The following is a 12,892-nucleotide window of genomic DNA, read 5'->3' as shown; positions in this document are numbered from 1 at the left end:
TGTGTGTGTGTGTGTGTGTGTGTGTGTGTGTGTGTGTGTGTGTGTGTGTGCAGAAGAGGAGCACAGGTGTGTGTTTGATGAGCCCGTCAGCCTGTGCTCACTGTCTGCCTGTGTATCCCTGGTTAAGCTACTTTCCCATTCTGAGTGTTACAGCCTTATCTTTCACAGAGCAGGAACAACCCTTTGTTCAGTGGGGGATGCTGGGTAGTTTTATGTCAACCTGATACAAGCAATAGTCATCAAGCGGCATGAACATAAACTGAGAACATACCTCTATAAGGTAAGATTGCTGTGTAGGCAAGCCTGGAGGACATTTTTTTTTCTTTTTAGAAATGTATGGTATATTGAATACAACATCTCAAGACCATGCTTAGGAGCAGTGGACTCGGAGCCAAACTATGACATCGAGTGTCTTTCAGAGTTAGCTTATAAAGGCAAAAACTGTAGTTAGCTCATGCAGGGGGCTGGGAAGAGAACCACACTGAACAGGGCAGTCACCTTTGCATTGTTATTTTCACTGATTAGACAAACCAGTTCTAGCTGACCTTTAATTTGATTGGTCTCAAGTGGAGTTTTTTTAGGGCCAGCTGCTCTTATCATTGGGGAATTTCTAGGAGTAGCGGGCAGAGTATGCTGAACATTAGATAGTTTTGGGTCAACCTTTTTAATTTAATTTTATTTTTTTCAAGACAGGGTTTCTATGTGTAGCCTTGGCTGTCCTTGACACCCTTTGTAGACTAGGTTGGCCTCAAACTCACAGCAATCCACCTGCCTCTGCTTCCCTGAGCTAGGGTTAAAGGCATGTACCACCAGGCCCTGCTTGAGAGCTTTTCTCTATATCAGTAACAAACTGAGATAATGTGGCTGTTAGGCCTGAAACAGAAATGGTTATAATTATGCCAAAAGAACCAGGCCTCAACAATTTTCTCTACTAGTTTTTCTAGTAAAGTTTGCATTTGTTATTTTGGAGAGTAAATTGAGTAAAACCTGTAAGGTTTGTTTTTTTTGGTTTTTTTTTTTGTTTTTGTTTTTGTTTTTTTTTTCCCTTGAGAACACAGAAAAAAAATGCAATCTCATGGTTGGTGATAATTTATATCCACAAAATTACTGAAAAATTCCATAATTGCTTTATTTGGCAAATACTTTTGACTTGAAAAATGGGCTGTTTTTAATTTTTATAATTTTATAATTATTTAACGTTTTGAAAATTATAACTGGTCATTTACTGTAATTACTTATGTTTTAAAATTTATTTTTTTATTAATTACAGTTGTTTCACCTTGTATCCCAATTGTAGCCCCCTCCTTCCTTCCCTCCTAATCCCATCCTCCCTCTCTTCTCCTCCCATGCCCCTTCCTTCAGTCCATCAAAAGGGGAGGTCTTCCTCCCCTTCCATCTAATCTTATTCTATCAGGTCTCATCAGGAGTGGCTGCATTGTCTTCCTCTGTGGCCTGGTAAGGCTACACCCCTCTCAGGGGGAGGTGATCAAAGAGCCAGCCACTGAGTTCATGTCAGAGACAGTCTCTGTTCCCATTACTAGGGACATTTTCTTAATCAGTGATTGATAGAGGAGGGTCCAGCCAGTTGTGGGTGGAGCCACCACTGGGCTGGTGATCTTCGCTTGTATAAGGAAGCAGGCTGAGCAAGCCAGTATGCACCACTCCTGCATGGCTTCTGCATTAGCTTCCAGGCTCCTGTCCTCTTTGAGTTCTGTCCTGATCTCCTTCAGTGATGGGCTATGATGTGAAAGTGTAAGCCAAATAAGCCCTTTCTGCCCCAACTTGCTTTCTCTCCTGGAATTTTATCACAGCACTAGAAACCCTAAGAGAGGGAGTATGGTGAAAGCTGACTGAAATGAATAGCAGTAAGATAAACTCTTCATTCAGATGTTGTGAAGTGGATAGGTGAAAATGAAGTTAGTGAGAGAGAGGAGAGAAGGAATGTAACAGACCTGGACAATGGACACTGTGTATCAGCTTGGGGTGGTGTGAGAACCAGCAGCCATCAGAAGCCTCTGAGCAGCAGCAGGGACCATGAACAATGAGGCGAGCATGAGCCACAGAGCTTGGGCAGTGAGGTCAGGGGAAACTCCCCATGAATGTCTCTGAGCGGGATGCTAAAGGGTTTGACAATCACCCAATCCTAAGCAAACCCCCTCAGTGTGCATTTCCAGAGGAATTTGATTTTATAAGTTCAAATTAGTTTCCCTGTGAGCTAATGCACTTTAGAAAATGACTGTGCTGATGGGGAAAAGATAGTGAAGTTGGGAGCTGAGGCCTGCAGTGGAGTTGGGAGGAAGCCAGAGTCATCAGAATCACCATGGAGCTGAGAGTGTCCCAGTAGGGTCATGTTCTGGTGATTGGACAAGCATGACTTCATGTTTGTCCTCTATCCATGACTAGAGCTATTATAACAGTAACCCCGAATCCTTGTGCGAGTCTCCACTATCCAAGGCAGCTTTGTGACTGGGGTCTGCCCTAGCTTGGAGCAGAGTGCTGATGTAGGCGTGGGTCATCCTGTTTGGTATGGAAGTGACCCCAGGAGCTGTAGAATGATGGAGGAATTGAGGTGCACGTCACTTAGGGGTCACCAATGTGAGCAGGTGGACCCCCAGACCTACCTGAGGATCAGGAAGAGGCTGTTCTCTGAAAGAAGGAGCCTGGGATTGGCCTTTCTTTATTATCTGGACTCTTGACCCTGGCCTTTAACTGCTTCCTGTAGAAGAAGTAAAACAAGCAAACAAACAAACATGTTGGAGTCAGAACCTGGATATAGACAAACCAGGCTTAGATTCCATCCCCAATAGGACGATTAAAGAAAGCAGTAAGGGTGGAACACAGACAAAGGGGATCTATTTGATGTGAAGATGCACACCAAACCATAAAACTTCAAGGTCCTGCCTGGAGGGTTCGGAGCATCCGGGTTTAAACAGAAGGAAAGGGTCCTGCACAGCTGAGCAGTCCTTAAGGTGTGGTCCCACTCATCATCGCTGTTTGTCTGTTTTGCAAGATAGCCTGACAAGTCGGAACAATGTGAAATCCTTCCTGGGAGGAACCGTCTCTGTGGCTGACATCACGCCTCTTAGACTTCCCTTCTCTCAGTAAGAGATTCTTGAGGAAAGTGTAATTTCTCAGGTCCACTGTTTCAATAGCCTGACAGCCACAGGGAGGGACACAAGTGTCTCTTTAGAACATCTTCATGCCTATCAGGATGGCCTGGATGTGAGTCAGAAAATGTGAGAGGCGTTCCTCACTGCAGTCTCTCTGCAGCATCTGTGTGGAGCTGGGGCCTGGATGCAGCACAGGAAGCCAGCTCCTCTACTCTGTCTTTTAGGTGCAGATTATAATACATTGGGAGACAGTCCAGACTCCATGCTCTGCCCTGTACTGTACAACACAAGTCAAACCAGGCTTACCTCCTCGGGTTTAACTAAGTGCTCTGGGCCCAAATGAACTTTAATGCTACCAGCTGATTCTGGTTTCCACTTTCATCCAAAGGAGCAGGACCCTCACATTCCTGACACAGCAGAGCCTTGTGAGAGCCTCCTTGGGTTGAGCCAGAAAACAGATTATGTTTTGGGATTCTGGGAAAATATGGACTCGGTTTTTTGTTTTTTTTTTTTTGTAAAGAAATTTCCAGTTTCTGTCAGCAACTGTATTATATGCAAGGGGACAATGACCTCCAGACATGGGTGGGGGGGGCTGATGCTCCGCAGTGAGGTCTACCATCGAAGACATGAGAGTTTCTGTTAGCACAGAATGGGCTGCTCCTAAGGTTCAAGGGATTGTGCAGGGCTGAGTAAACTTGGTGAGCATGCTATGCTGAAGCAGAGGCCCTGTGACGGCGACCAGGTACCTAGCTGTGCATGGATCCTGCAGTCTGCTCTTTCCATCTCCTCCCCCAGCTCAGCATCTCCTCAATGTTGATGGGGCTGATTCAGTCAACTTCTACTGAAGGACAAGCGGGATCTCCTTACACAATGGAAAAGACCAAGGCCTCCTAACCTGATGGGAGACAGAGATGCTGTCCCATCTGGAGAAAGACTGACTGAGGCCAAGAGAAACAGGCTGGAATGTGAAATGTTAAGTCAAAGAGCTACCGGAAGTACAGTGTGGACTCCTGGGAAGCAAAAGTGTGAAAACACAGGCTCAGTTCAGCTGGCTCCAAAGAGAAGCAGATGAAGGCAGAGGGCTACGGAAGGACCTTTGCAGGGGCAGGTATGGCTGACACTTGTATGGATCTGTACCTGGACCTCAGGGCCTGATGATCTCAGAATTGTGTGATGTGGAGATACATCTAGAGAGGGAAATAAATCAGAGGCCAAGACAAAGTGTCCTGTAGAAAATGGTTAGTTTTTAAGAACAAATAAGAGATTTGATGCCACAGGTCATAAGAGCACCTTGAACGAAGGAGAGACATTTCCACCCTTGCCTTTCCTCTCTTGCATTCTTCCTTCACCTGTTAACATAGTTTTGGTTACCATCTCAAGGATGGAAGGGAAACAGTTCAGACAACATAAAGTCATCTCTGAAATACAATTCAGTTACACAAACTATCTTGAGACCTCACTATCTCTCCTTATTTTAGCAACAAAGGAGTTGGTTCAGGTAGGCAGCATTACTCTGTTTAGAGAAGGGGGTGAGCCAAGCCGAGAGAGGAGAGCCAGTTCTGTAAGGACACCCAGCTAGGCTAGAAAGGTGATTGCCTTTCTCGGAGACCAAAACAAAACATATCTTCCAGGAGTGTAAACAATTAACTTAGAAAGGGTAAGCCTCTACTTAGTAATAAGTAATGAAAACTCTTTTACCCACTATGACCCTGGCTGTCATTGAACTCCTAGAAATCCACTTTCTAGTTGGCACACTGGAGTAGTACTTCAATGTTGAAGAGATGCGGAGGAGCCCATTCCTGACTTCCCTGTGGGCCAGTGTGTTATTTATTATCCTGTTTCTTTAGAACTTTCTCAAAACCCACTCCCATCGGGCTCATCATGGGCTCAAGAGACCCTACCTACTCAAGGTTTAAATTTTGTGTTTGATGCTTTTCTGCTTCAGTTGTAGCTCCTAGTGTCTGGCTCATTTTGAGTTTGGGTTTCCCCTTTGGTTTCCAAAATTTTGCTCATTTTATGTAGTGTTAATTTTTTTGTAGTGTTTTGTATACCTTTTACTTTTTACATTTAAGTAGCTTTCAAAAGTTTAAATCCAAAATTCTTATTCAAGAAAATCTACCATCCCAGGGAAAATAGTTGCATTTCTGGCCAAAATAAGACAAAATATATATTTGGGGGAAAAAAAGCTAATAATTTGTGGTTGTCTTAGTGGCCAATAAGACTAGAGCAAGCTTTTATTTGATGACGATATGGAAAGTTTTAACATTTACCTTAAAGAATCACCATGAAGTTCATCAGACAACCAAGATTCTAAGTTTCTCAGAGAAGCTTGAAGGGATTATCTAAGAAAGAGAGCTTGTAGACATCCAGTCTGAGGCTTCAGCAGTTAAGGCTTTCCACAAAGCAAATTCCAGCTTGCCTCTCTGCTGACCCCAGGCTGTGCTAGGGAAAAGAGCTACCAGAGAAATCTGGAGACATTCCTTTCTGGTTAGGACCTCCTTAAGGCATGCCCTGCTGAGTTTTAATCGTGGCCCAGGGTTTGAGGCTCATCTTGTCCTTGAAAAAAAAAAAGAAAATAAAAAAAAAGCTTTACATTGGGAGGGAGAGGGTGAAGGTAAATGAAGGCCAGGGGTGGAGGGAGTTGGAAAATATCTGACTGCAAATGAGCTGACATACATCAACTATTTCACTCACCTCTGAGACAGTATCTTGCAGAATGCCACCTGAGTTCTTGACTATCTGTGGGAACATGGGCTGTGGTGTAGTGACACAGGAACAGCCCCGCCCTCCTCTCCTTCCTATCAGGATCATGTAACAGGGAGAGAGTCTCTACATAGAACAAAGATGACTCTACATCCGTGTTTCTATACTTTCTATAGAGGGTCGTTATTGTGGAAGCTTTGCAACATTTGACAAAACAAACACATTGGAGACTATAAGAAGCAGCCAGTTGATGGCACCAAGCAAGGCTCGCAATAAGCTCAGACTAAGTTGTAAAGAAACATGGCCACCATGGAAACTAGAATGTGGTCTTCTGTGCTAGGTATCAAACACATACTTCGTACCAAGCTACATGGTTCACAGAACAGCATCAGCATGATTGCCCTCCTTGGCATAGATGAATGGACCAGCCTGGCTCATCTGACTCAGGACCAGTCACCAGATACGGCTCACTGGAGTAACTGTATTCCCTGTGTCTGATCAGCCTCCTTCTCCAAAGCAGGAGAACAATATTCCTCTGAGAGCACCCCCACAGCCGGTAGTCCGTGGAGTTTCCCCAGTGTCCACTATCAGTTCCTAGCACACATTCCACTGTCTCACGGGGAGTGCCACTCTGTCCTCAGCCTTCATTGTTTGTGGGTCCAGCACTCTGTCTATCACTTGGAAGGACTCTTTCTTGGGACTTGGCCTCTGTACTGTGATCTATAGTCAATGATCCCTGGTCATTCTTTTCCTGGTGTAGATCTAAGGCTCCAGATACCTGGAAGTATGAATTCCTGATTATATTCTTAGGCTATGCACACCAGTGCAGGCTGGAAATGTAAAACATGCCAAAGTGAAAGCTGTTTTTTTTTTTTTTTTTTCCTTCCTTGAACTGCCCAGAGAGACTGAAGTTCAGAGGCCTGGAGGCTTCCCTTTGATAGAAACCAACTCAGCTCCCTCTGGCTAAAAGTTAAAACACTTTAAAATACTGTTAAAATCATGACTTTACAATAGTCATTACCGTTAGCACCTTTTAATGTTTATTTTTCAAAGCCTGTTGGAGGACTAAGCCAACTTGACCCTCTGGTTGTCAACTGGCAGCAAAGCCTTGTAGCCTTTAACGGGGAGTATTGATCAAGATGATACTCTTACTGATTCATGTTAATGTCATCATAACTTCTTGGCTACTTTGAATGCTTCATAGACACTGAAGAAACAATAGCTAGCCTCATGGAACACTATGCATCATTTAACTTGCTGGAGCCATAGGCTTTTCCTCCTGATGGCGGCTCTAGTCACAGCTGCTTCAGACATCACCTAGTGACTCTAGGCCGTTCACCCTGGGGGATCTTCTCACTCAGCACCAATGGGAGGGGACATCTCCCCAGTGACTCAACCGAAAGACCTGCGATTGGCATTTACATGAGGCTTGAAATTGATGGAACTAGAGGTTTACATTATAATCAGTGGAGAGTATGTCATACTGCCCTTCAGGCTACCAAAGCCAGCTGTGTGCTACTCTTCTGTATGTATGCACTGTGACACAACATTAGACCCCAACAAAGACTTCTTCCCAAAGCTCTTTTGCCTACTTGTGGTATGTTCCAAAGGGCATAGTGGGCTAAGCTCACTGCACAAGAAACAGACAAAAACTTGGGATTCCAGCTCCAACAACAGCAAGGAGGAGATAGAGGAAAAGTTGAGAGTTACTGGGGGCTCAGAGCTATCAGACCAGGAAGCAGCTGGGAGTCCCAGGGAGACACTGAGGGCAGAAACTGCAAGTAGGTAAGAGGGGAAGCTAAGAGAGGGAAGCTGAGGCTGTAGAAGATGAGATAGGGGAAGACCCCAAGGGGGGACCTGAGGGTAGGAGGACTGCAAGTCACCAGAAAGCTGCCAAGGACCACAGATGAGGATCATGAAGGTCAAGCTCAAGAATGTCACTCTGGTCTATGGGTCTTGGTGTTCTAAACCTGAGCACTGTACCTCTGCCTTGAGCACTCAGAGAAGTGAACCTCCTGCTTGAAATGCTGGAGCCATTAGCTTCTAGCTCTCAAAGTTTAGAGATGTAAGCCTATGGTATGAAAGCCCAGTCTATGGCTGCTGGAACTCAGGGTCGTCAACACTGTGGAAGCTGCCTCTTATTCATTCCAAGACTTTTGTCCAAGTAGAGCAAAGGAACATAGCCAGCTGCCTTCATATTTCTACTCTCCAAGTGCACAGCAGGGGTTGGGGCCCACTCCCAGTGTAACAACCTCAGGAGGAAATTGTCTTGATAGAGGAGCACACAGACACACAAGCAAGTGGCAGACAAAGCCTGTCCTTGGATCCTCACTTCTCCTCTTCTGAATGCCAGCTCTTTCTCTGCCCTCTCACGCAAATGATACCCAGTGACGTGCTCATCCTCTTTCCTTGGCTATATTAGGCTTTACTTTTTGCCTGGAGACAAACAAGATGCTTTTGTTGCTTTCGATGGCAAATCCATTGCTTTCTTAGAGACAGTCATAGATTTAAAAAAAAAAAAAGTTTATCTAGTTTACATCCACCACCACATCTTCCCCTCCCCCTCCCCTCCAAGTCCCTCAATCTTGACTCCCCATCCCCTCTCCTTTTCTCCTCAAAAATGGGGAGGCCTCCTGTGGATATCAACCCTCTTGGCCTACAAGTTGCAGTAGGACTAGAAAGATCTCCCAGCCCACTTAGGGGTTAGGGATCCAAAGGCAGGGAACAGAGTCAGCGGCAGCTCCTGCTCCTGTTGTTAGGGATGCCACATGAAGACCAAGCTGCACGTTTGTTGCATATGTGAACAGGGCCTGGTTCCATCCCATGCATGCTCTGTGGTGGTTGGATAACCATAGTTTTAATGACATCTGTAGACGTTTTTGTAATTGGTCTGAGACGAATTTTCAGTACAAGTGTTCTGTGATTTAGAATAACACAGAGAGTCTGTAAAACATTGGGAGGCTAACATTTTTGGATATGGAGTGACAGTTGTTAATATAAATTGCTTTCTCGCCTGTTTCAGACAAGAGTTCACACATATGTATACACTTACAGGGAAAACGCCCACTCAGAATTTATTAGATGATCCATGCAATTTAACAAACACACCAGTTTCCTGTCTGGCACCTGTCTGCGGATAAAATCATGTCTTGTCTTTTGAAAGACAGATAACAGTTGTCAATGAGACATTGGTAACATTTTTCTCAGAAGTACAGAATCCCAAACTCCTGGTGGAAGGGATATATATCTCCTAGTTATTGAAACTAAGAACTAATGAGTGTAATCACTTTTTTGGTGCCTAAATATGTTTTCCAAGGTTGAACAAGGACCTATGACCTATTTCCAAAACACTTCTTTCCAGGGCTAATCTGGACATATCACATACAGACACTTTCATAACAGAAATGTGATTGCCAATAATTTGAGAAATTGAGTAGGCCATTGAAATTCTTATTTTTTCCTACAATTACTTGTATAAGAAATTATGCACAGTTCTACTTGTTCCTCAGATGTGGTGAGCTAGTGGATTGTGTCAAAGTAAAATTAATACATACATATAACATTATGAGACATATATTCACATTTTCATACTGATAAAGCACTGGTGATTCTAGATACATTGACTAGAACAAATTAAAAATAAAATTTATTTGTTCTTTGTTGCTGTTAATTTAATGGCATGGTCTAATAATGTTTATTATTAGCCCTATAATTATTATGGCAGTATTATCCAACCTGCTATTAAAATCAGTAAAGGACACAGACTCCTGATAGATTTTATAATTGCCTTATTTCACCTTGAACTGGGGAGATAATTTGACCCAGCCCCCATCCCATTTCATCTGCTTTAATCATTCCTATCTGGACTACCTTCCATCCATAATTCTAAAATACTTGCTTGTATTCTTCATCTGAGCCATTCCTCCGTCCCTGCTGGCCACTTGCTTCTCCCAAGCTAACCTGTGGTGGCTTTTTTCTTCCTCCTTTTTCTTCCTGTCTCTCTTTCCCAACATCCTCTCTGTCCCCCAGAACCTACAAATATTGGCCACACCTTCCCATCTACCTTGCCCAGGTGTGTCCACATTTTGTTGGTTAAGCAGAAAGGCAACGTTTACAATGTCATTTGGTGAGTGTCTGCCTGTAGCAAGCAGGCCTCAGGGGGTAAGGGATTAACATTAGAACCAGACCAACCACCAACAGTTCTTGTTAATTATTATTTTATAATAATAATTATAAATGGAATAAAATGCCATCACTAAAATGAACTCTATCAACAGTGCAGACCACTGAAATGGGCTTTCATTCTTTAGTTTTCTACAAACAAATTTTATCTTATATAGAAATTATTTATATAATAATTTCAAGGCTACTTTGCATTCACACATTCTATAAAATTGCCACTTCCTGCAATGACAATCAGTGAGTCTATCCTTTTCCAAAGAGCTATTTGTTTATTTATTTATTTATTTTGGCTTTTGGAGACAGGGTTTCTCTGTGTAGCCTTGGCTGTCCTGAACTCACTTTGTAGACCGGGCTGGCCTCGAACTCACAACGATCCATCTGCCTCTGCCTCCCTGAGTGCTGGGATTAAGGGTGTGTGCCACCACTTCTGACTTCAGAGAGCTTCTTAGAGAGAAAAGGGACACAGTTTGCCCATATCTGTGTGTAGAGTTGTCCTTCTCTACAGGTAAAAGAAATGCAGACAGGAGACCCTGGGGTGGTGAAGAGGAGGCTCCATCTTCAGGGCCCCTCTGCCATAGGTAGGCTGCGATCACTTACTTAACTTCATGTTTTAAAGACAGAAACATTTTCTAAAAGAGGGTCTAAGGTCATGCTGTGCCTGTGTGCCTGTGCAGCAGTGGTACAGACCCGTGACAGTGTGCTGCCCGCAGTGCAAATGTCCTCGAGCTGAATGAAGCATTGCTGGGGGGCGGGGGGGCATGAAGAACAACAGTACAAGATGTGTAAGTGCACCAGGACAGCAGTGAGCCAGTCAGGCTCAAGTTCTCCATCAAATTACTGGGTGTGTGACAGGAACCATTCATGTAGAAACAGAAACTCTTGGTGTAATTAATCTTTTAAAAAAATCATCAACTTCTCTGGGAGAGAAAACAATGGTGTAATGACTAATCATGACTGTCAATTTAATGGATTTAGAATCACCATGAAAACAGATCTCCGGACATATTTGTTAGGGATCTTCAAGGTTAGGCTAATTGAGGAAGAGAGACCCACACTGAATGTGGGGCACTGGCTGGACTATAATGACCCTGCCAGCTCTAGAAATCAGGACCCAGAGACTCTTGCAAATTTTAAAATCTTCGGCCTTTAACTTGGATTGCCTCCCAGTTCCTCTAACCTGACTAATTCTGCCTACATCCATTCACGACCTGGTCTGTCTCTCTTCTCATGTTCACATCCATTCACCATCATGTCCCCTCGCTGAATCCTCTCTTCTCATCTCTTTCCCATCATCCCAGTCTCTCTACCAGGAAGTTCTGCCTTCCACTTCCTGCCCCCCTGCCTTTGCAACTTTGGCTCTTGAATGAATCAAACTAGTTATTGTTCAGCAGTTGCCTTGGCAAAACCTGATTATAAGGGGAGAAATAGTTGACAGTCAGCTATGTTCAGTGACATGTGAACAGCATTGCTTGCAGACAGCCAGCAGAGACACATGTTAGCGTATGTCAGGGGTAGCAATAAACTTACCCAATTTCATATGTCTTGCGTCCAACGGTGGTCATACCTGAGTTCCATGCAACGATTTGAGAGGGTCTAAAGAAGCTGCCATCATACTTGTGCTCTACATTTGGAAGACATAAAAGCCAGGTGGAATGCAGAGAAACCTAATGCATGACAGACCAGGCGCCATCTAATTAGCAGGGAATAGCTCAGACTTCCAACCTTGGCTTTGGCTTCTGGCATTCCAGTGAACCCAACTCCACTGCAGAGGGTCGTGTAACACACACTCTGCTGACTAGGAAAACTCTGAAACCAGAGCAATAAAACAGAACGGGCTCACTGAAAGGAGTTGACAAGCCACAGAAAGTGATGTTTTACCCTTAGCTACCGCCCTGTCTGCCTTCGCTGGAGCTCAGGAACCAGAGTCTGTGTTCAGCATGTTACAGCTCATTCCTCCACTCTCCATCCTTGTCTTTGTCCCAGACGAAAAAACATGCTCTGCCTTTTTAATATTAACCATGCCGAAGCACAGATATGGGAACTTATTATTTTTTAACGTATGTAAAGAGATCAAGTCCAGTGTCTGTTTCTGCTCCACTAAAATGAACTAAGGCTTTTGTTCAGGCAGGTTGAGAATCTTTCTGCCACCAGAGCGATCGTGCCGTGTACATATGTGCTACTTCCAAAGCTCTCCCTTGCATTAATGGGAGAACACTGAATCTTTTTCACATCTGCCTCATAAAATCAAATATGTCCTCCTTGGGAAGCAGAAGCCCTATGAGAAGAGCTCAAGAGCATGCTCATGAGAGTTTCCCACTTTAACCAGCGGCCAGCCATCATCAAGGAGCTTGCATCTAGCCATCGCCCAAGCCTCCAGTCTAAAAGTCTAGATTTGTTCCAAATTACACCATTGCCAGATTCTCTGTGATGCTGATGCTACAGTAGGGGTCTTAGACAAGATCTTCCCTAGTATCATGCTCTGTGCTTACGAGGGACCTCTACTGACCCTGGTGTGATCTTCTATGTCAGACAAACCCACCTGTCATTTAATGCTGCCATCGAAGGTATCCAACCCTGCTCAGAAGCCCAATGAAAACCGTCTTTCCTGCTGCATCTGTCCTCTCCCAACATCTCTGTCACACAGTCAACTGCCTTGTCCTGTCACTTCAAAGGTGTCTCCTTCTCCTCCACCTGACAGTGAGTATAAACCTACGAAAATCCTATCATGATTATGTTTCCTATTCCTTTAATCCTGCATAGTCTTCCTGTGACTCAGAGCCCAAGGGGTCCCCTGGACAACTTTCTCTCACTTGGCAGGCTCATCACTATGTGCCACTTCCTGCTTCCGGGGTATGGAAACTCCTACCTCTAGAGCTCTCCAGCATTTATTCTTTCCC

This window comes from Psammomys obesus, unplaced genomic scaffold, assembly GCF_907164565.1.
Source record: "Psammomys obesus unplaced genomic scaffold, mPsaObe1.curated_primary_1811, whole genome shotgun sequence".
NCBI classification, from domain to species: Eukaryota; Metazoa; Chordata; class Mammalia; order Rodentia; family Muridae; genus Psammomys; species Psammomys obesus.
Note: the sequence above shows the minus strand (reverse complement) of the source record.